This window comes from Ambystoma mexicanum, chromosome 6p, assembly GCF_040938575.1.
Source record: "Ambystoma mexicanum isolate Mex_15411 chromosome 6p, UKY_AmexF1_1, whole genome shotgun sequence".
Classification (NCBI taxonomy): domain Eukaryota; kingdom Metazoa; phylum Chordata; class Amphibia; order Caudata; family Ambystomatidae; genus Ambystoma; species Ambystoma mexicanum.
Window position 1 is genome coordinate 1428605256 of NC_090935.1, and position 21853 is coordinate 1428627108.

Here is a 21853-nt window from a genome sequence, read left to right on the forward strand (position 1 = left end):
TGGCATGCCGCTGTCAGTGAGGGGTGGTTGGTAACACACACGCCCACCTGACGTTGGTGTGCCCACACCATGGCTGTGTGTGCCATGGTGCTTGCATGTGGCCATTGGATGTCCTACTGACTGCAGTCGTGGGTGGCTGTGGTCAGTCACACGCACTGCACCCATTCACAGTGCATGGATGTCAGACATTCACACCGGGAATGGAGTGGTGGACTAGTTACAATGCTATTTGCACGTGGGGGTGACTCACCTGCAACCTCCTGGGCGCCGGTGCCTGCCTCCGGTCCTCCCACTCCCTCAATTGATGTCATGTCAATGAGGGTGGTGCACTGCTCCTCTAATAGTGTCAACTCTGGTGGTGGTGGCCCTCTGCCAGTCGGCATGGACTTACTCCTGTGCTGGGCCAGGAGGCCACGGACACGCAGGCCATTGAAGTGCTTGTGGTAGTCCTCTCCATCCCTGGGGACACGGCCCGCGCTGTGACCTTCTGGCTGATGGATGTCCAGATATGGGTGCGCCGTTGCGAGCCCGTCTTTTTTCGTTGTGGGCCATAGAGCTCATCCTGGTGGGAAATGACCTCCTCCACCAGTATTGCCAGTTCTGAGTCAGAAAACGTGGGTTTCTGCACCCTTTCCAGGGCAGACTTGCCCCTGACACACTCCTGAGACATTTTCCATATTTTTTTGGTGTGGATTGCTTCCAGGGGCTGCGATTTTGGGCGGATTGTGATTTCCAAAATGGCTGCCACTTTGTTTCCCGTTCCGGCGGTGACGCATATCCCGCTGCGCTATTAGCACATTCTCACAGCGCACGCTAATAGCGCGGGACGCCGACGGTAACGCAATGTACGCTGAGTTTTCAGGTTTGCAGCCCCTATTACCGCCGGACACTCTATTTTCGTTAACACCGGGTCAGTGTACCTGTGCCCGCCAATTTGTGATGGGGCGTTGTTTGCACCACAACTCACAGCGTTAACGCAAATACCACTTGGCAGTATATGCACCCGGATACCGCCAAACTCGTGATGAGGCCCATTGTCTGAAAAGTACCAAAATGTGCCACTTTCCATAGTGTACTTTGAAGGTTCAGGGATTTCCCTAATGTTGCAAGGGGTAATATTTAATACATGTTCAGGAAGTGGTTGGGTGCGTGTATGGCACAACAACAGGGATGGTGGACTCCATGGGAGACCCCCTTTCCTTTCAGACCATAAATTGATGTTAGAGGCCTTCCCTCTCCTTGCATCCTCTCGCACTTTCCCTTCCTTGTCATTTGCTAACTTCCTCCTTCCCGTTCTCCAATGCGCCCTCTCACCGGCTCTCAGACTGCCATCTTTCTGCATGGTGCTGGGCAGGATGCATCTGCAGAACAAGAATCAAGGCACGCTGCCGGGTGTCGGGGGCAGAGGTGGTGCCAGAGGGAAAGCGGGCTTGCAACATCCATAAGTCAAAAAGGCAAATCCTAACGGATGGTTCACCAGGGGCCAGATTAATGACCATCCATCTGGCAGTTTTAACCAATATTATATTACCCACATAATGTGATCTAAATGAACAATTTCCCATAAAGGTACCCACAGGCACGACTCAAACACTATTGTGAAAAGTGGTCAATTGCAGTCATAAATGTATGCCCAATTTCTTTGGTGCCCAGAACTATTTTTTGTCCCAGTCCGCCCCTTACCGAGGGACGGAAATGGTGGCTGAGATGGGCTAATCCAAGAAGTCGGACACATATATGCAGTAATAGTTTCTATGAACCTGGAGTCATCCTCTCTGACCCAGTGAACTTACATGGTCAATAAGGCCATATTATAATAATGCGCCACACTCCCATTTCACAAGTCCTCTCCTCTAAGGGGCGGACCGGTGCGCGGCTGCACTCGAGGTTGACGCGCATCTTCCTATTCCCCTCAGTACAGAAGACATTTTCATGAAGTTCCTGAGCTGGCAACAAGCTGAGGAAGCGCTGCATAATCACATGCCCTTTGGGTCCAAGCGCTGTCAAGTTTAATCAAAGTTGCAGTCTTCACCTGCGAAGCCAGCCTGAATAATGGCATGCAAGCGAAATTATATGCCCCGGTGCAAGCATTAATCAATAGGTTCCTCTAGGAAATAATCATGTGAAGCCGCGCATCCTTCGACACGAGCCGCTGCTAAGAGAATGGCTTTAATAGGCAGGGAATGAATACAAATAGACCATGTGGCATGAAGATCACGCTCACAATGACTGCTTGGCACTCTTTACTCTGAGCCTGGTAATGAGAAGTTGTTTCAATATATTTATCATGTTGCACATGGAGATCAAGCGACTGGCTGTTTACTGATAGGGCAGTCCTGCTTGTTATGCACCTCTTGTATCCTGGATCTTGGAGCGACCAGCCACATTCAGGACCATCACGGCAGCAGTGATCATCAAATTGCTTAATGGAGTCATGGCTAGTTTTCTTCCAAACAAGAAAGATAAATTATTGTATTGTATTGCCATAAAATATTGTTATCACAACTTTTGTCAGCACTCTGTGATCTATCGAGTAAAACTGCATTGCCCACAGTGCTGGAAATAGAAATCATTAACTGTGGGATCCCACAGGCAGGGGTGAGGGAAGTGCAGGGGGGTTGTTTGTAAGTTAGGGGCAAGGGGGAACTCAGCAGATTTTTCTCAGCCCCCCGTCCACCTGAAATCAACATTTCCAATTATTAACAACTGGAAAATAACCCATGAAAGGAGGAGCGTTTCCTATAATGTTGCAAGACAATTATGAAAAGGTTATTTTCTGCAGAGTACAATCCTAATAGCCTTATTCACAAGTGGTTTCAACAGAGGCCATGCACCCAAGAGTCTTTCCAGTGGCTGCAAGTCGTGTAATAGTATGTGTACAGAAGTGGCTAGGTTGTGTGGCAAGTGGTTTGTTGGAGTGCCCTGCTTTTCTTGGGCGTATCATAGTCTGTGCAGTGGGTGGGAGTAATGTTATAGTATGTGAAGTGAAGTGGACAGGGGGTTAGGTGGATGAGTTATGTGTTTGGGTTGTGGCCGCTGGGCACATTCTTGGGTACTTCACTGTATTATGCTGTATTGGTTACGGGTAGTTAGTAGAGTGTTGGGTGTGCAGCCGAGAGTCTGTCCACTGGCTGGAAGTATTGTAACAGTATGTGAACTGAAGTGGATTGGGTCTCAGGTGGCTGTGTTATGTGTGTGAGTTGTGGACAGTGGGTAGATGTCTGCATGCATGACTGAATTATGGTGCAGTGGTTGTGGCCAGGCCCTAGACTACTGGGTGCATGGCTGGAGGTTGTAGGGCATAGGCCTCACACCCAAGAGTGTAGGGCCTGGCTACAACTACTGCAGTATAATACAGGTATGCACTGAACATTGTGATACTGGTATATGGGTTGTACACATATGTGTACAGAATGAAATTTGTAGAATACAAAGAAGTATGACACCAAAACTCACCAGTTATGGTAAGCTCATTGATGTCATCAATGACTTTAGTGATGTCATCTTTGATGTCATGGATGTTAGTCTTAGCAGTGCACAGTGGTCGCGCAAGTTATGGTTGCTTAGCTTACCATAACTGGCGAATTTCTGGGGGTTTTTGGTTTTACTTGTAACCATAATATGGATAGGTTGTTATTAGTACAAAGTAACTATAATGTCCCTTTAAAAAAGTGTTTGCACTGAATTTGATTGTTTTTTCTTAGGGCAAATGAACCATAACATCCCTTTAACAGAGTTTTTTCACTGAATATATATATATATATATATATATATATATATATATATATATATATATATATATATATATATATATATATATATAAAAAGTCCTCCCTGCATCTGAAACTTGCTTCCTTATGTTCCCTCCCTCATACTTCACACTTGCTTTTGTCCTCCTTCCTAGCAGACAAAGGTCTGGATCCCTGAGGTAGGAGTACAAAATGCATCGGACAAGGACCAGCACTTTCAAACTAATACGGTGGCGATTTGGCATGTACAAAAGCAGAGTAATATAACTTATACTACTTTCATGATGATTCGCCCACAATATATGCCAATATTCACATTATAAACCACTTTGATGTCATGCCCACACTGTTAATACGTGCCAGCATTGAGATTTTAAATCACTTTAAAAAGGAATGCTTGATCCTTCACAAAAAATATGGGAAATTCTCATATGTCCCGATAATAAAATTTTACCAAAGCAAGGTGTCCCCAATTTTGACCTTCGGTGCCGAAAGTATGTTTGGATGCGCGTCCGAGATCTGGTCTAGGTGCGAAAGCAAGTTCTGGAAGCAAATCCTACAAATACCTCTGAGCTTTCCAACAGCCTGTGTGCTCTACGAGGTAGGGCTATCCTCATTAAACGCAAGAATAATGTGTAACAAACTGTCCCTATATAGGAAGACCCAACCGGAAGCAGAACTTGCACCTTTTGAAGCCCTAATGGACCCAAAAAGACCACAAGAAGGCAAGACAGCTTTAACTACATGGAAACAGCAATGTAAAGAGATCTGGATACAACTGTTCACAGATGAAAAAACCCTATGGGGCAATCCGAATGCAGGAATGAAAAAATTGCTTCAGCTTGACTGGATCGAGACGATGGAAAAAAGATCGAGACACAAGTGTATGACCAACTCACCGGCTGAAGTGAAAAGACTCAACACAATTGCCAAATATATGGTTATTTGGCCCTGCAAGCACTCGAGAAGGTTGTACTTAAAATTCATGAAAACAAATAAGTGTGTCCTTGCTAGTGAACAATACTCAAGGCAATTGTTTAGTTGGACCGATTCAGGTGTTTAAGCCGGTCCACAAGTTTAGTGGAAGGCTTGGTCTGCTAAGTGGCAGATCCAAGCAAGGGGTCAAAAAAATGTACAATCCGCTCACTGTGTTCAAGAATACAGAAATTCGAAAGCAATAATTTGTATTAGTAAATTACCGTCAAACTCGTTATCCAGCGCTATTAGCGCCAGGGAGTTCGGCGGTAGGTCTAATACCACCGGTGGTAATACCGCCAGCATTACTGCCAAAGTCGTGATCAGGCCCATAGTCTGGTCATCTATTTTTTGTTCCCCACCTCCTCCTCTTCTTCTTCTTACTTTAATAATGTTATTTTACTAATGTTATTTTAGTAACGTTATTACGAGGTGTTATGTAAATAGTAGTTTTGTAGTTGGTGATGTAGTTATTTCAAAAGTTTAATCAAACTGTATGAAATAAAAATAAAAAAATAAAAAAAACTGCACCTACAATACACATCAACATTCACACTGTATATCACACTCATGATGTATGCCTACATTATATATCAGCATTCTCACAGTAAATCACCTTTTTGCAGTGCACACAATATGCCAACATTGCCACTGTAAATCACTCTCATGAAGCTGCACCCACAATATGCCAGCATTGCCAGTTTAAAAGCAACAAGGCTTTGCAGTCTTAGCCTGGTGACTGGCTGTTGTTGACAAGGACATTTCAATTTGATTAATTAATCCTGCAATATGTTCTGTGTTCACTGTAGTACATTTAGTATGTTCGTCCTCTGTAGCACAACTCCTGGTGCATTTGTACCTTTCTCTGGGGTATATATTGATCATGTGCAATAAGCAAAGTTGAAATGTATATTGATATACGTGAGTGCTACTCTAGTACAGAATATAGATTGGTGTGTTAAACACTCGTACAGATCTGTGTTCATATGTAAGATCTGAGTACCAAATTCTGGCATGACCGACTAAACCTTTCCTCTCCCCGGGAGTGATACACTTTCATATGTACACTTTGTTGACAGTAAGACCTACTATCCTACAGCACACTGTCCCTACCCCAGATAGCACTAGTTATAAAAACTAACATAACATCCGCATTGTGCAGTTCCTGAGCTTGGAAACGCCAAACAAGGGCTGTAAGTTCTGGGCAGCCACCCACAATATAGATCAAAAAGTGTTAAGAGGAAATAAGGTAGTCAGCTTGAAGCTGTGAAATCAAAGTGACTCATATCTTGATTGTACAGTGATCCTGGACAGATCATCTGCTCTCACTGTAAAGTACTCTGCTGTCTTCAGTGAAAGGGTTTCCTTTCTTACATTCCGATGGCATTGTTAGCCCTTGCTCTTTCTGTTTATCTAGGCCATTTCAGTGGAAGGATCCCAGATAGGAAAGAGACAACCGCATGTCACAGGCCTCTGGCAAGCATATTTTCAGGAATGTTTAATTGTTTATACACTTTCAAATTTCCTTATGCATACTACGAATAACACACCTCAAGTCTGAGTGTTGGGTGTATTTAAAGCTTTAAAACTTCCCTTAAAAATGCAGAAGATGAAGCTAGAATCGTTCAAATTTTGCAAAGATGTCTTCATTGAGTGTTTCCATAACAAATATTGTCATCGTTATTTGATTTTTCACTTTCCAAGTCAGGTTCTACAAAACAGGATATTATTTCAGTTCATGGAAGTCAGCCATTCACAAATAGTTTTACTTTGCTGTATGGCAAGAACTGGGGAAAATGTGGCCAATTGCAGAGATTTCAGACTGGGGTTGATTCCCAATGTCACCTCTTCAGCTAGCTGAGTGGTCCTGGGCAACCCATTTATTTTCATAGTGCCTAAAATGAGAATATTGCCTGTCCCTAATATTTAAAAATGGCCAGCTCTTGACAGTATTTTAGTTCACAAGGTATGGTCTCCAAAACCGCCTCACTCATATGTTACCTGGCTTTCGCGTTGCTCCATATAAAATAGTGACTTTTAATATATTGCGCACCATAAAGTCATGTGTTTCTTTACTCACTAATGGCAACACACTTGAACACCATGTACATCTCTAATGTTGGTCTAGGTCCAGATAGCAGCACCATCCTGTAGCTTCAAACGTGTATCCATGATCTCTGCTCTGGCGTGTATACCTTGCATCCATATTGGATTATGCTAACATTCTGAGAGACTGCTGCTAACTTGAGCTCTGTCTCTATGCTGGGATATGGTTACTTTTTCCATACAGCTACTCATCTGAGCTCTGCATCCACACTCTCGGACGATGTACCATTTCCATGCGGCTGCTATGGTTGAAAATGTCCTGACCCTATGCCGGAACGCAAGCCCTCCACCCCCCCCCCCCCGTCCTCCCCTTGTGACTGGTAATGTTGCCCTTGAAACAGGGGTGTTACCAGGTCTGTAAAAGATCCGGGGCTACGCTAATGTCGGGATTGGCGGGACTCGGGGCTAGCTATAGCCTTTTGGATGTAGCCCCTGAGCTTCTATCCGGGCTTACAACAAAAAGACCCAGGGCTAAAGCCCCCTGAGCCCCCCCAACCCCCACCCAGCAACGCCTCTGCCTTAAAATACCACTTGTTTATTGTTCCGACTCCAGCAAGGATGAAGGGCCAAGGAGACTTGGAGGGAGTATTTGAGCATGTTTTGTTTGATGCCAGGGCAGCATATCAACCTGTGTGTTTTGATTGCCATGGGTATGGTGGCACTGGTGACTCTGGATCCCTGAACTGCTTTGGTTAGGAAGGGGCACAAAATGTGACTGTGCCCCACGCCTCAAAGTCAATTAAATGGCTTCTCCCTCCTCTACGCATTTTACTCTGCGTATCTTTTCTCGTGCTCTCCTCTCCCAAGCACCCTTTGCACACCCATTCTTGCATGCTGCACCTGTTTCCCCTTTACACTCTCTCGCAGTGACCCTTCTCCCCTCTTTCGGTTCCCTGCACAATCTCACTGCTTGCTCATTGCTCGCCATCAGCCCTGCAACCACAAAGAACTGGCAGCAGCTCCCTGTATCTTAATAGCCCTTCTCTTCTAGCTGCAACAGCAAAATAGACATCTTGCACAGGCAGGTAGGCACTAAGCAGCAGAGGTGGTGCATTGTGATATGAAAAAAGAGCCCTGAGGATAGCCCCAGGCCATCCAGAGATGCCCCAGCATCTGAGGACTTTTTCAGAGCCCCACTAATTACAAATAACATCTGCTTTAACGAGTGCATGGACTGGGTTTAAAGTTAGAGCTGGGCCTATCGACCACCACAGTAGTGTCTACAATGTTCTCAACGGTCATCAGTGGTCGAATCATAAAAAGCAAGCTAGAGTTCCCTATAGGTGTGCCAGCCCGCAGAACCCTACAAAGAACTTGAACTTGACTTGGATGCACAGCGGCCCATTGCACGCGGTGCACTGCAGACTGGTGTCTAGCCGGTGGTGGGCAATGCAGACTGGTGTCTAGCCGGTGGTGGGCAATGCTGACTGGTGTCTAGCCGGTGGAGGTGGAACTTTAACCACTCGTGCTTTAAACCTGTACCATTGGCTTTCTCCATGGAATGATAAGGGTCTGGTAGGTCACGTCGTTAGCCCATTCATTACTTAGCTCTGGGATGGGCAACCTGCAGCTCTTCAGATGTCTCCAATCAGCCAGAGCCAGAATAGTCAACAGTGAGGGATCGTGGACACTGGCCCTCATTCTAAGTATGGCAGTCTGGAAATAAGGGTGCCGGTAGCAACGTACCAGCCTCCTTTCTGGACCGCCATACTACGAGAATGCCGGTAGGTGCCACGGATCCCCTAGCAGGCCTGACCTGATGGGTTTTCAGGCCCCTATCAGCAGTCTCTCACTGAAGCACCGTCACTGTTAGCAACGGTGATGGTGCTTCAGTGACCCCATTTCCATTTAGTCCTAAAGGACTCCATGGAAATGGGGATTAACCCTAACTGCCGTGTCATTCACTGTAGACTGCTCCGACATCCGTTGAGCACAGCGTGAGCCTTAGGATTGCTTCCCCAGTAGAGGTGGCTCACATGCAGTATGCACGATGCCATTGGCAGCACTCACCTGCACGATCCCTATGGGCCATCCTCCTCGTCATTGCGGGCCTCCTCGGCCGTGGTCAAAGTTGTGGGCTGAATGCCTCGTTCTTCTCATTTTTGGTGCTGCGGGGGCCATCATGTTTGCCGATCCCTCTGCTCGAAGTAATCACGTCATGGTACGAACAGGGAAATCCGATTGGAGACGGAGACCCTGGTTGTCAGGCAACTACCACAACGCTGCCTCGATCTGAACCCCAGATATAAAATGGCAGAATATACAGCGTTCTGAGCGTCTCAACGTTCTTGTTGCCACATGCTTCTCCCTACTGCCTTTTCTCTGTGCATCATACATTGATGTTTCCTGACTACACCCTATCACCTATCTCCATTTCTTTCTTGTATGTCTTTGCCTCCACCTTCATTTATACTCTGACTCTTGATCTTACTACCTACTGTCTACTACCTTGCCTTACTTGGAAATTTAGTCTGTGGTTTCCCAGTCTGCTGGTTTCCACCGTCCTTCTACCGCGTTAATCTGGGGTACCGCCTCCTGGTACAGGTTGAGTTGTCCTACACACTTTACCTGAAGGATAACGTGTTTGGGGAACAGTGGTACGGTGGTATTCTCGTACCATCCTTGCTTCTTGACCATCTTTGGAAGCGACTTCTGGAGGACATCATGGCGTACCATGCTAAGCTGCATCCCACACCAGGTACACGACAATCCTTTTCAACTGTCCTTGCCATGCCGTCGCTTGTCATATCTCAGTGGCACTGGGATATCAGACGGGGATAAGGGTTGCCGGTACAACCCTCCGATTACCGGCAGGTTTTACCAGCAACTGCATAATGGGCCACTGTTTGTTCATCCCTGAGTAAAGTCATCCAGCAGCCCAGTGGGAATGGCTTTAGCTAAGGTGATATTCCTGTTTCACTGGTCTGCAATACTATGCCCATTTGGATCCGTTTTTAGTTTTGGCTCAATTGGTGGTGCAACCACCAACTGCTTACTATTGTCAAGTCCACCATGGAGGTCTGAGGAGAGCGACTTGACAAAGTACTCCAAGCTAAACATTCTCTGCTCTGTGTAGCCTTCGGCATGCGAAATAGTAGTGCATTGCAAAAACATACAAATACAAGATAACATAAAACAATGATGTAGAGTACATGTTCCCAAAGGAAGAGGGGGACAAAGGTGTTCCACACACCCCATGTAATAATATTGTGCTTCAGATCAAATAATACGAGCACGGGGGCAGAGGATGGCAGTAGCTGACAAATGGGGAATGCTGAAAGTATTGGCTTTGTAAATACTTGCTTTAACATGTTCTGTGAGCCTTAGCTCATCTGCAGACATTGGAATGTAGAATCCAGAAGCGTACATGCTTCGTCAGGCTGAGGCCACACTCACTGCACCCGTTCAACAGACTGCCAGCCTTTAATAGACTTCGCATCTCCCTTCTTGTGGTAAAACCAAACCAATAAATGCAGGTGAGAGTATGTTTGCTGAGTCAGACTCTGCGCGTACGGGAAAGGATTCCGACGACGAGCACTGTCGGGACCCTGGCGCGTGCGTGCTACTGCTCTGAGTAATTCTGCTGTCACGACCTTCCGAGATAAGGGCTTTACTTTTTAGCTGTACATAATAGTTTCGGAAGAACAAAGTCTGAGCTCGCAACGTTTGAATTACGTCATGTCGACAAAAAATGCCTCACGAAGCTGTGTCAGTAGGTTAACGGAGCAGACGGAGTTCGCAGAGAGGTGAAGGGAGGGAGAGAATGTGACATGTACCCGTTTTCCCGCTTTTTGTTGGGCGTCAGTCAGGGGTGAACTGGCCTACCGGGAACTCTGCAGATTTCCCGCCGCCTCTGCACCCTGGGGGGCCTCTTGTGACCTATTTTATGTGCACATGTTCTCATAGGAAAAGGTTGAGCTTTCTAAAAATGAGCCACTTTGAACATTCTTTCCAGGGCCTCTTTTGGTTCCTAGTCTACCTCTGGCGTCAGTAACTATGGCCCAAAGGGAGAGTACAATGCCAGGCCTGCTGGCTCGTGCACATGGCAGCCATTAATATACTAGGGTCTACATGAAAATGGCCGGGGTGAGCCAGGGACCGAGCATGAAAGCACCAATGAGTCACATGTTTGCGCCTAGCCAGACAGCCGACTCATATATGTCGTAGTTTATGTAGGAATTTAATGGGCAACATTTTTTAGGGGATATAGGAGGTAAGCAAACGTTTCTGAAATTCCTCAAAAACTTTGTTTTTTTTGCACACCGTTTTACACTAAATATTGCGGTCTGTGTAACCGACTTGAAGTTCTGCGGTGCTTCACCTGTGGGTGTGAAAAGGAGCGCCTCCCAGCAGCTGAAACCCCGTGTATGTATATTGCATCCACACGCCCAATCCATATGTCCACTCTTATATAGTGGCTCCACTTGTCTCGGGATCCGGCCAGAATCACCCGCCCCAAACCTCTGCTCTGTACTGGGGAGAAGAAAAAAAAAAGCGCAGGCAAGCAAACTGTAACTTCCTCTGGTGGCGCCATGCAAGAGGTCACAAGAGAAAGTTACAGTCCTCAGCCACGACCCGGTTTATTTATTTATGTATGCAATGTTTGTCGGATACCTGTATCCATATTATTTATTTATTCATGCAATGTTTGTCGGATACCCGTATGCGATAAACATTGTATAAATAAATAAATATACAGGTATCCGACAAACATTGCATAAATAAATACCCCTATTAACATCACACACGATGCAGCCACCCAACTGCTTCCAGAGGGGAGCTGCAGGAGCTGTGCCGGGTGTTAATGTTAAAGGACATTTGTACCGCGCACTATCACCACCGGAGGGGTCCCCTGGCGCTCTGGCGGCTCTGAAAGAGAAAGGGAGGGCGGCTTAGTGGGAAGTAGTTGGAAAAGTGCAAGAGAGCCCTGATGTGCTGTTGGCGGCCTCAGCCCAGTGGGTCTGTTGGCTGGGCCTGGGGTGTTTTGCGGCCGGTAGTCGTTGTGTACTGTTGTGCGAGTCTATGTGTGTTTTTTGTTTTGTGGTTGCAATGTAGTGAAGTTTTTGTGGTTTGTTGTGCTGTAGGTTTGTGGTTGTGTTTGGTTTGGAGTTTGAGAGGTGTAAGCAGAGGGGGAAATAGTTAGTGCAATTGGTTAGTTGGCATCTTTATCCTGAATTGAGGCGCAGGGCTTCTGCAATCTCCCCAGGTGGGGTTCGGAAGCGCCCCTGCGCCTCTGTCCTGATCTGGGTCGGTCTGGCATTCGAGGTCCCTTTCACATCTGGCCCCCTTCTCCCCCAGTCTTCCCTTCCCACTCATACGGCTAGCGCACCTGCCCATGTCCGCAGCTCATATAGTGTGGTGATTGCTAATATCCTGATAATTCCACTATACTGTGGTACCCGGTGGCAACTTGCAGACGAGTGCAGTTGTTGGGTGGGATGTTGATTCCATCTCAGTTTGGGTGCCGCCTGTGTTCCCCTCTAACCGGCGTCCTTCGTCCAGGTGCTGTGGGAGATTCTTCACATAGGGAGATGTCCACAGTCTGTACTGGGGGTTGTCCGTGTCCAGTTTATTCATCCCTTTCCTTTCTGATTCGGTTTTCAGTTTGAGTCTGTGGTGTTGAAGAGCCAGGTTTTTAGTAATATCCTAAATTCTAGGTGATTTTTGGTGTTTCTTATGTCTTTTGGGATGTTGTTCCAGGTTTTTGCAGCTAAGTGGTAGAAGGAGGTGCCTCCCAGTTTCTTCTTGAGGTATGGTTTAGGTTCCAGGCGGATTTCGTTGCTTGACCTGAGTGGTCTTGTTGGCTTGTAGATTGTTATTTTCTTTTGTAGGAATTCTGCTCCTTGTCCACTGATTGCCCTGTGCGTTATGCACATTGCTTTAAAGGTGATGAAATGTTTTTCTGGGAGCCAGTGTAGTGTTTTTAGGGCAGGGGTGATGTGTTCTCTTCTTGATAGTTTTAGGAGTAGTCTGGCTGCTGCATTTTGGATCCGTTGTAGTTTCTTCAGGAGGTATTCTGGAATTCCGAGCTAGAGGCTGTTTGCATAGTCAATACTTGACATGATGAGGGTGACAATAGTAAGTGTTTTGTGCGTAAAGGAGAGGAAAGGTAGGATTCTTCTTGCCGTGTGGACGAGGAAAAAACATTTCTTGACTTTTGCGTTTACTTGTAGTTCTAAGGTTAGGGTGTTGTCCATCAGGACTCCCAGATTTTTTACTTCCTTAGATGGTGATGGTGATATTCCCATTTCCGTTGGCCACGGGATGGTGATTTTGTCTCTTGGTCTTTGGATATGATCATGATTTCTGTCTTTCCTGGATAGATTTTCAGGTTGTTGGCAGCCATCCAGCGGGGCTCAAGTAAAGGAAAACATTGCTTATGGGGAACAGAAATCACTCTGTTAGAATAGTACCTAAGGGGACGTTTTTATTTCCTTCATAAAATGGAATGCAAATTATTTTCTCAGCAGCACTGGTCAAAACTATTATCCGCAGAGTGAAGTAACTCATCGCCAGTGCCACGGAAGAGGGTTAAAGTGGAATTTATATATAGTTTGGAAAAGAAGTAGCATGAAAGAAATAGCGCCATTTTTATTTTGGACATTTCCTTTGATCGGAGGTCAACTGCGAGCTCAGCCCCCCCTTAGCCCCACCTCTTCGGGCATCGCCCCCCCATACTCCGCCCCCACCCCGGCCCTTGTGGGATCCCCCACCAATATTTTTCCGTTTCCACCACTGCTGGTCGCCATCAGGTTTAAAGGCATTTCCTTCGGAGCAAGAGGATACTGAAATATTCGATACTCTGCGCCTTTGTTATCACTGGAGCCCAGGCGCAGCAGTCTTTAATGTGTTCCTTTGAGCACTGGAGATTTGTGTTGGGGCTTGATTATAATTTTTAGGTTTTTGGCCCAAGGTGGAGCCTTCTCTGTGATGTGATAATGTGCACTTTCTACTTAAACGCGTACGCAATATATGCGTGACCGGGGCACAAAAAGCAATTTTTTCTGTCCCGAAATTCTGCAGCGACCAAGAAAATGGCCGCCGGGAAAAGGAAAACGGAGTTCGTTTTCCCTTTCCATGGCGGCCATCGGGAGCGATGGCAAGTGTTCCCAGCGCGTCCGAAAAAAAGAAGAAGCAGAAGGTAAGTGGGGTTGGGAGGGCAGAAGGGAGGGAGGGGAAAAAAATAAATACCTGCGTCCCCGGCAGGGGACGATGGAAGCCTCCAGCCGTGTGGAGGCGCCGAGCGGGGATCGCCCTGCTCCGAGTCTCCACACTACTGGTGGCTGCCATCGTCCCCCACCGGGGACACAGGAGCAAGAAGGTAAGTGGGGTGGGGTGGGAAGGGCAGGGCAGGGAGGAGGGAGGGAAGGGGAAAAAAAAAAAGAAAAGCTTACCTGAGTCCGCAGCAGGGGGCGAAGGAAGCCTCTCAGCCGTGGGGAGGCTTGGAGCGGAGATGGCCTGCTTCGAGCCTCCTCATTTGCTGAGGGGCTGCCACGCCCCCCACCGAGGACAAGGCGGCTGGAATCGAAGGATTCTCGGCCAGGTAAGGACACGGCGAGAGCCAATCAGAATGCATGTTGCATTCTGCTTGACCTTCGCCGGGTACTAATATTGGATGTCCCTGGACTGATACATCTGAACAAGTTCCAAAATTACTAAACATTGTTTTGCGTGAGAAATCGCGAGTGCTGTGCCCACCGTATTCACTGCCTACTGCCTGACCACCAGGGCACTGTATCATTGCATCTACTGCATGCTAACTCCAGTATCCATTGCCAACTAATGCGAGTATTGTACTTGTAATGGCTTCATTACATTGTAATGCAAGTACTCAAGGCAGTTTCTAGCCAACTTGCTGCCCAGGGCGAAACACTAGAAAGCACCCTGCACCCCCGACTCCCGACTGGCACACGTCACTCCCAAACTACAAATATGTCTCGTGCGACAAAACCCCTCCTCAATATGAATATATAATTGCTATATAAATGGAACTGGTTTCATTACATTGTAATGCAAGTACTTACAGAAGAATAATAGTGTGCATTCTAATGTGCAAACACAGCTGTTGTTGTCCAAGTAAATGGTTTTTCTGTCACCGGCTCTTAGGGAAGGCCTTACCTGAATGCACTGTGGTGTGACCAGCCTACCGGGGCCTGAGGGCCCACTGACCACTGGCTCTGTGTTGCAGGTTTTCTGTTCGTAACACCTCACTTGTATTTTGCAAGGGGCAATACTAGCCTAACCATATGAATTATTTTCTGATGGAAAGCTATCATTCCAAGATTGACAGTCTGGTACACTCTTATTCAACTCTTTCAAAATACCTCTATGAGAGTGGAAAAGGGGACAAATAGCACCAGCAAGGGTTCCTGTAGGCTTTGCATTAAATCACAGATCCTTTCAGGATTATAACAGTGATCAGAAATCTCTAAATTGGATAAACAAGTCTGTGATAAAAAGATTGTATGTGTGAATCTCTAAATGTATAACAGATGCATGGCTTGGTGCTCACATCACTGTTCACAACACTCACCTCAACATTAAAATGTTTGTAACAATAAACCATACATACTCATTTGGACAGCTTAGGTTTGTGGATGTGAGTATACAATGGCTGCAACATCAGACACTCAAATGGGGAGCAAGGCTCCTTTGCGTCTTGTTTCTGAAGAATTTTAGAGGAGGAAGGGGTGGGTCTCAGTGTGGGCATTCCCAACCCTCCAATACCGAAACATCTTTTGGGAATTATATATATAGACAGGACAGGATACCGTAGAAGAGAGACACAATAAAAATGCCAGAAAGGTTACACAGAAATGATTGTACCTCTTACAAATGTGTTGCAGCGGGGAGGTAATTATCTGAATAGGGTGCCATCACCCTATTGTTGTTAAATGCACCCACTCCTGCAAGCGCATTTAATTTCAAAAGGACACTTCTCCAACCATGTAAGCTCGGGCTAGCCCTTGAAAGACTCCCCCGAGCTGGTACCCTGGGGGGCTATGGCGCCCCAGGCAGTCGCCTGGCCCGCCCTGCCACAAGGCCGGCCCTGATGCTATTGTATGGACTTGGGACACATCAAACAAAAACAGGCATATGCGCAGCTACATACTGGTGCGCCACTTAGACACCATTAATCAACAGGGTGGTGACTTGTGCAGTGCACAAAACATTGCTGCACACATATAACTGCATTGATTTGCCATGGACTAATGGCTGCTTGGTGACACACAATGAACTCTACTTTCCTAATCAAGATGCCAAGAGACATTGAGTTGCCATCTGGTGCGTGCTGGGCAGTGTCTGGCTTGTTTAGAAAATTAAAAGACCGTTGATGCTGAACACATTTAGACCATGTCCCAAAGCAGCCACTAGAATACTTAAACAAGAGAATGACAGTTAGCCTTCCCAGGGATGCGCCATATGTAACCTAAAAGTAATATACAAAAAAAAGTTTTAGTGTTTAAAATAAAGAGACATGAAAATAAAGAAAATAGTTTAAAACTTTGTGTGTATGGCATTTTAATTCTCATTGAAGAATGCATAGGTTTGGTCAGCTAACGGATACTTGTGCTGGCCTGGGGAATTAAAATGCCTCATGTTTAGTTCTTAACATTGAAATGTTAAGCACATACTATGTAAAAACAATGGCTTCTGAAATGAGCCATCACTTAGAAATTGCCCAACTTGAAAGGCTGTCAACACAAACAATGAGGGGCACCCGTTGGGTGACTCCAGAGCATCTTACACGCTGCGTTTGGAGGGAGGGAGTGGGTTCATGAGTGGCTAATTTGTTCCCCAGCAGATGCAAACAGTGTTGTTGGTGAAAGCTGCCAGTGGAGATTTATCTTCTTGGTGTTTACGAACTCTCGAGGCCAGGATGGATAAAGACAACAAGAGTGAACTCTTGGGAGGAAGATGTCTGCTACTCCAATGCAAATATGCTACCTTTTTTAAGATTGGTATCTCAAATTATGATTTCTTTTTTAATGTGTGTTTTTATTTTATTTGGGTGTTTTATATTGTTTTTTGGCCCCTTCAACTGCATAAAGGGAGTGATCGAGTAGCTTGTAGGTGGGAGAGGTTGTGCGGGTGCGGGTGGGGGTGTGGATGGAAGATAATTGTGTGCGCGTTGTTGGGAGATATTGTATGTATGGGGGTGTAAGAAGGGTAGGGGCAGAAGGGGAGGTAGTTGGGGAAGAAGAGGGCTGGGGTAGTTCGGTGAGAAGAGGGGTGGGGGCAGTTGGGGTAGAAGGGAATTTGGTCACTGGTCATGTGTAATATTAATGTTTGTGCTACTATTTCAGTGTACTGGGATATAAATTTGCATCAGAAGCTGGCCATTGAAAGTGCCTGTAACTGGCTCTTCAGTGGAAAAAGAGGGGGACCGGAACCACTGAGTGCCTGATCCTGGTCCGGCAAAAGCATCAGACGTAAGCACCCCTTGAGTAAAAAGCAAGTTGGTTGACACCCCTATTAAAAGTAATGCTTTATTTTCTCAGTCAATATGCAAGTGAAATCCTAGTCTTCTCCTGCCTCATCTCTCCCCTGTTCCCCCTGCATTCCTGTGAAGACATCTTGAGGTCGATACCCTTGTAAAATTTGCAATCAACTATATGCCTAAGCCTACAGAGCTATAATTGTATGTATTGTGCTTACAAAGCTGTTTCACCAAAGCACACTACTATGTGAATAAATAACCAGTTAGGCTGAAAAGCAGCAAGGAAACAAGATAAACAGACCACCAAAAAGAGAGCATATACTTGTGGATGTGGTTTTAGTAAATATTGAAATCTGAACAATTTACATATCTTGATATAGTTTTCAGTTTTGAGAAATCTAATCATTTTTCATTTCTTATATACACAGATAAAAATTCTTCTTGTTGCAGGCTTCATGGTGAACCCTGTGAAAGCAAGGGAGATTGTAATGACATCAAAAAAAGACAGACGAGCAACTTGGCCTGCTACCTGCTGAACAAACTGCTGGACTTTGAATGTAGCAAAATGGCACAAAAGGGAAGATTCACATTGGATTGTCATCGACAAGAAACTATAAAAGGTACAAATGCCATTCAGAACACACGTTTAATATATTTATTTGGAGTTTGTACAGTGCAAATTGTCTACTGTGCTTCCTTTCATCCATGCATCCCTGTGCCACGCACATCTTCAGCTAAATTATAATGCTTGTTGAGCACCTCCTTTCAAGATTAACCTGTTGGTTAGATGCTTTTTGCGAGCTCTTTTCAAGCTATTTCTACAGAATTCCATATTTTTGCATTTCAGAATTCATCAGTTAAAGCAACGGAAATGGACTTTGCAGAACCTGAAAAACACTGCCAAACAAAATTGGGATCTACCGACTGAAGCGGAAGGCAACCGACTTGTCTTTTTCTATGCAAGTCTAGTTGCAATTTAAGGAATGCAAAATTCATCTTATTTTTCAAAACATTTAGTTATTGTATTATAAAATGCTACCTGGGCTCATTCAGGGGATCTGCCTTGCTGCCTGTGCTTATTCTGCCCCCCTCCCGCAGCCGTGCTTGCTCCCTGCGTTGGAGCTGCGTCCTCTCTTCCCCTTACTCCCTTACATGGTTTTGTGTTCTCCGCTCTTCGACTCTCTTGCTGCATGGGCCGGGCAGGTATCCCTACCCTTTGCTCTCTGGGATGGGTTTTCGCCACCCTCTCCTTTCCTCTCTGGGCTGGGTCTGTGTCCCCACCTCCCCCTTGCTCCCTGGAATGGGTCATGCCCCCTCCGACCACCTAGCTCCTTGGGCTGGGTCTGTTGCCCCTCCCTTGCTCAATGGCATGGTTCTGGGTCCCCATCTGACTTCCTTGCTCCCTGGGCTGTTGCTGGGTCTCTACCTGACTTCCCTAGGCTGGGTACCCATCTGGCTGCCTGGGCTGGTTCCGTGTCCCTCCTTTACCCTTGCTCCCTGGGCTGGGACCCCACCTGACTCCCTTGCTCCCTGGGCTTGATCTAGGGTCTTCATTGGACTCTTTGGCTGGTTTTGCGTCCCCACCGGACTTCCTTGCTAGCCAGGCTGAGTCTGGGTACCTCCTTCACAATTGCTCCCTGAGCTGGGTCCCCATCCCCAGCTAACTCCCTTGCTGCCTGGGCTGGATCCCCACCTGACTTCCTTGATCTCTGCGCTTAGCCTGGGTCCAAATTTGACTCCCTGGCCGGTATTGTTTTTTTTTTATTCCATCCATGTCCACAAATTGTAAAGCACCCAGTTCTGGGATTGCTATAAAGTCATGTTTGTGTGCTATGTACACAGTTTCAGGTTGAACCTCATCACGCCTCTTTTAGTAAATACAATTGACTAAAAAGCAGGTGTTGTGTGTTTTTTAATTTTTTAAATAATATCCCAATAACCTTGCTCCACTTTCCTATTTCAGGTGCATTAAGCTAAAAGGAAGACAAATGCATCCATTGCTGGATTTATTTGGGGATTGGATTGTTTGGGGATTTTTCCTGGATTGTTTGGGGATTGGATTGTTTTGGGATTTTTCCTGGATTGTTTGGGGATTGGATTGTTTTGGAATTTTTCCTGGATTGTGTGGGGATTGGATTGCTTGGATTGTTTAGGGATTGCATTCCACTGAGGATTTTTAATTAACATATTTCGGGTGCATTAAGCCAAAAGGAAGACAAATGCAATCCACTGAGTACAATTGGATTTTCTGAAGTTAAAGAGGATTTAAAAAGGATTTAAATGTTTGGGAAAATCCAGTAGTAATGCACTTTCAATCCAGATTTCTTTGCTAGGGTGTGTTTGGGGGGAAGGGCCTGTGTTTGTGGGGGGACTGGTGACAAGTGTGTGGAGATGTTTGAGGGGGCTGGGTGTGTGTCTGGGTAGGTCTGAATGTGTGGGTATGGAGGGGTGAGTGTATGTGTGTGGGGGTGTTGCTTGGTGCTGTTTGTGTCTGGTCAGGGGGGCCTGGATGCTGAAATAATAGGCCTTCTATGAGGTATTGTTGCAGTTTACAGAGCTCATGCCTTAGTGTCTAAGTGGTGGGTGGGTCTCTGCAGAAGGCCTGGGGGTGGTCATTGGCTTGCTGGAGAGCAGATTGTGTTTAGGTCGCTGGAAGTGTGTGTTTTAGTGCAGCGCTTTGTAATTGTGGGAGTTTATTGGGTGTGGGGCCATGTTAGCTAGAGGCGAGAATTGAAATGAGGGAGTTTACAGGTTGGTTTGTGACATGGGGGGGATTTGTAGTTTTGTACACTAAATCACTGAACTTAGTTAACAGAGCCCACATTCAATCCAAACTGGACTACTGCAACAGCCTGTACCTAGGTGCTAACGAGTCCATAATTAACAAATTACAGGTACTTCAAAATAACGCACTGCACTTAGCCCTCAACATTCCCAGGCGAGAACATATCTCCACTGCCAGGAAATCCTGCAAATGGCTCTCCATACGCCAGAAAATTGATCTGAAAACCATCTGCCTCACGTACAATTCCCTTAATCACCTAGCCCCACCATATCTAACAAATTCACCATGAAACCAGCCAACAGAACCACTAGATACTCCAACACTCTATGCTTGTCAGTGCCTAGATTTCACCTAAAAAGAGCTGGAGGGGTTAGCTTCACAGTACTTGCCTCCCAACTCTGGAACACCCTACCACTCAACATCAAAACTATCGAGTCCTTCCAGATCTTTAGGAACCATGTTATCAGCTGGCTCCTGAAAAAAGAGTAGCACCACTAACACCTGGCTACACTCCCCTCTGCCTGATAAATTGCTGTATGTGATGCTAAAGTACCACCCAGACATAACTCCTGTAAATGGATGTATATTGAAATTGTATATTGCAAACTGTATATTGTTTAAACATATAACTTTAAATTGTATATATCATAATTATGTAACCGTCTGCTTTAAGCGCCCTTCTACCTCTGGGTTTGGAGCGCTATACAAATAAATAAAACAAACAAACAAACCCACATCGCCTCACCTTTCTATTTCTATCGGACATCAAAGTCCTATTACAGGTTTGGGTCCCCTCCACACCAAGGGGGCTTCATCACAAAGAGACCTGCTCAGGGGGAGGGATCATAGGGCCATATAAACCCAGACTCCCATTCAATTCGGAGAGGATGTTGGAAGATGGGACTGCAGAAAGGAACAGAGTTCTCAGTAATCACGCTACACTTTGCGGAAAGTTCAACTGTCTTTTTGTCCTATTTGTAGGGCCTCGTGACAGTCCTCTCTCTTTTGTCTGCTGCAGGCCACCCACACTAGCCCAGGTGTACATAATTCCTGATTACTACTCTGGTTTGGTAAACCCTACAGTCTAATATCTGTTCTTATTCTGAGGTGATTTCCTAAATGCAGGCTTACTAACTCCCTCAGAGACTTACGATCTGTCCCTACTGTAAGGAAAGTAAGCCTTTCTAAAGCTTGGGAAAAAGTGCCTTACCTCTTGCTCTGTTAGATCCGTCCAGTCACTCACAAGTACTTTTGCTATCCTTCTTCTCTTATTGTCTACCCGCCATCTTATTCCTACTTTGCCCCCTCTGATCCTACCACAATTCATTCCTTCTTCCTCCTTCGCTCTCCTTGCCTTCACACTACTACACACCTCCTCTCAGTACTGCACCCCTCCTCTCACTACTACTACACCCCTCCTCTCACTACTACAGTCCTCCTCCTAACACTACACCCCTCCTCTTACTACTATACCCCACCTCCCCTACTACACTTCTCCTTCCCCTACTACACACCTCCTCTCACTACTACACTCATCCTCACTACTGCACTCCTCCCAATGCTACACTACACAGCTACACTCGTTTCAATCAGTACTATTCACTTCACAGGTACTGCCTATATAGACCTCACTTCAGCACCCACCACACTATTTCTATTTCTATTTCTTTTTGTTATTTTTATAGCGCCACACACCCAGAGGCCTCAGAGCCCTGGCAAACCCATGCACACACTCTCTGCAGAACACTCTTCACTCACCTTGTTCAACAAACTCCTCAATGAACTGCTGTTTCCTCC

At 46.0% G+C, this 21853-nt stretch overlaps 1 long non-coding RNA gene across 1 annotated transcript in view; it reads left to right on the top strand.

Annotated features, from left to right (window-relative positions):
* The window catches only part of LOC138510469 (uncharacterized), a 58990-nt gene extending 39822 nt beyond the window's left edge, over positions 1 to 19168 (top strand). The window contains exons 2-4 of the long non-coding RNA XR_011280396.1: positions 17138 to 17263; positions 17700 to 17891; positions 18119 to 19168. This is a non-coding gene — a long non-coding RNA (uncharacterized lncRNA). The remainder of the gene's footprint in view (positions 1 to 17137; positions 17264 to 17699; positions 17892 to 18118) is intronic.
* The last annotated feature ends 2685 nt before the right edge of the window (positions 19169 to 21853 follow it).